The sequence below is a fragment of the Nicotiana sylvestris genome, chromosome 4 (assembly GCF_000393655.2).
Source record: "Nicotiana sylvestris chromosome 4, ASM39365v2, whole genome shotgun sequence".
NCBI classification, from domain to species: Eukaryota; Viridiplantae; Streptophyta; class Magnoliopsida; order Solanales; family Solanaceae; genus Nicotiana; species Nicotiana sylvestris.
In genome coordinates, this window is record NC_091060.1 from 174413894 (window position 1) to 174416916 (window position 3023).

The following is a 3023-nucleotide window of genomic DNA, read 5'->3' on the forward strand; positions in this document are numbered from 1 at the left end:
TTTTAAAATAAATGATATGAGCCTCGCCCAATAAAACATAAATTGCGGGGCCCTCGATAAATGTTTAATTAAAATTACTTAGACTTCGGGATGAGCCGTTTAGCAAAATTCCACGGCCTTACCCAGAAATAATAATACGCTAATTGCTTTAGGCGCGCATTTTAAATCTCTTACCTTCTTAAACTCGGGTGTGCATTTCATGCGACCCAAATCCAAATCCCAAAACATTGAATAAAAATGCGTTCCTGATCGCGGGTGCATTTCATGTGACGCAAACTAAAGACATGTTTTTAAACGATGTTCACATTCTTTTAAAATATAATAATAAAAGCGGTAAAGAGTTAAAGTTTGCACATGAGCTCATAATTGTATAAAATCAGATAAACAAGCCGAATATGACAGTTGAGCGACCGTTCTAGAACCACGGAACTCGGGAATGCCTAACACCTTCTCCCAGGTTAACAGGATTCCTTATCCGGATTTCTGGTTCGCAGACTGTAATACAGAGTCATTCTTTTCCTCGATTCGGGATTAAAATTGGTGACTTGGGACACCCTAAATCTCCCAAGTGACGACTCTGAATAAATAAATAAATCCCGTTTTGATTGTCCTTTAATTGGAAAAACTGCTTCACCCCTTGCGGGGACGGAAAAAAGAGGTGTGACAGCTCTGGCTACTCTGCTGGGGAAATGACCCAGAACCACTGGTTCAGGGTTAGAAATTCGAGCTTAGATAAATTGTTATATTTGGTTTTATCTGATTTTGTTACATGATCTGTGCATAATATGCTACCTAACTGCTTTTACCGCTTTGATATTTTGTGAACTGTATATAAACTGTGCCGAAACCCATCTCCTCTCTGAGTCTTCTAAATCATGAAGAAGGGTGTACTTCGTACGACTTCTTTTCTGTATAGTGTCAAATCCCAATTTAGAACGAGGTTTGGATAAGTTGCAAAGCCGGCGAAGCTTCTGTATTCCCGGATTGCTGCCTCCCCCTCGGCTCGAGCTGTCCGCTTGGGTAAGCCAGATCTAGAACAAACACCCAGGTTTTGAACCTAGAATAACTTGACTTCATGCCGGATCCCTAGTAGGAATATTTATTTGCATCATGTTGCATTTGCCTTAGGGGACTCAACACAGGGGTTGGGTCCGTCTAGGACAAGCAACCTAAAATGAAAAAAGACTATCCTGCTGCATCCTATTTGTTTTGCACATTTATTTGCCTCAGATCTGCATGCTGACTGGCTTCTGAAATAGGGAATTTTTGAAAAAAAAAATTTGAAAAAAAAAACGAAAAAAGAGTATATAGCAGTATATGGAGATAACTACTTATTCAATAATAATAATAATAATATAAAACAATGACAAGTAGTGTCAAAACCCTGCCAAAATTTTGAATTTTTTTAGTTTGATTTATTTCGAAAGAAAGGAATATTGTTTACAAAGTTCAGTTTATGGGCGAAGTACGCCTGTTTGATTCTCACAGGGCGTGAGATACGTAGGCAACCCTCGTAGGGTCCAACCTCCCATTTTTGTAAAAATAGCCCAAAAAGAAAAATGTGCCAAAATTTTAATTTCTCGTCATAGAGTCGGGTGATGCCGTTTTTATCAAAAAATAGCCGAATGTTCCCAAAAGGACCGCCGGAAGACTGACTTTGTATAAATGGCCACTTCTGTCATTTTTGTTTTATTATTTATTGGATAACTCGCACAACTTTAAAATCTTCGTCCCTGAAGTGCTGAAAGGTCGTGTTCGAAAGATCTAGTTTTTTTAGGATAAATGATCAAATCATTTTAGGAAAATAAATTTTCTTTTGTTTAATCACATTAATAAATGTGCAGGATGAGCACAAATCAAAATGAACCGTTCTCAGTCTTTAGTGAGGCCCCTCTACAACTCCACATGTGGTGGAATGATCTGAAAGACGATAGTAAAGAGATAGTGGGAAGAATTTTAGGAGGTTTTGTCAATCTGTTGAATATCAAGCCGAGGACAGATATCCTCGAGGCTCTAATACCGTTCTGGGACCCAACCCGCAATGTATTCCGTTTTGTTGACTTTGAACTTTCACCTACACTAGAGGAAATCGCCGGATATGCGGGATTGAATGGGAAATTAAGGGGACAATATTTGCTTTCACCAAGACCGGTATCTCCACACGGGTTTTTTGATTTGCTAAATATTAGTCGGAAGGTGCAAAATGATGATTTGTCGAGAGGATGCTACGCTCTCCAATTCTTGTATCAACGGTATGGTACTCCTCAGGGTTTTGAAGAGCTGAACCTCAGACTAACTCATGCTGGGAACAGGAACAAGTGGGAGGCGAGACGTACTTTGGCATTCATAACAGCATTTCTGGGAATCGTGGTTTGTCCCCGCAAAGATAAGAAAATAGAGATAGGCCTTGTAGGGATGGCTGATGTTGCAATCAAGAAAACTAATAGTACTGTGGTCCCTTTGGTTTTGTCCGAAATCTACCGAGCTTTAACTATATGCCGAGAAGGAGGCAATTTCTTCCAAGGATGCAATCTGTTACTCTAGCTGTGGATGCAAGAACACCTCTGTCACCGAGTAGGATACATGAATCACGGGTTGACCGAACAAAATTGTATCAGTGGTTTTGAGAAACGGATGACAGGCGTTGTATTCCCTGAAGGTGTCAAAGCGTGGCTTGCACGATTAAGGACAACAACAACCGACCAAATTGAATGGGCATTTGGGTGGTTGCTTGATACTGAGGTAATATACATGGCGGCCGAGGAATGTCATATTCTTTTGATGGGAGTTCGCAGTATCCAACCATATGCTCCTCATCGGGTATTATGCCAACTAGGAAGATTTCAGGTAATTCCCACATATGAGGATCTAAGCAAGCACGCCATTGAGTTGAGTCTAGGAGTCGTGTTCCCCGAAGGAAAAATTAGAAAGTTGTGGCACGAATGTAGATTCCTTGAGCCCAAGACTATGGTTCGAGAACTGGCTAAGGGTGAGGTAGACCCAAAGTACAATGATTGGTTCGG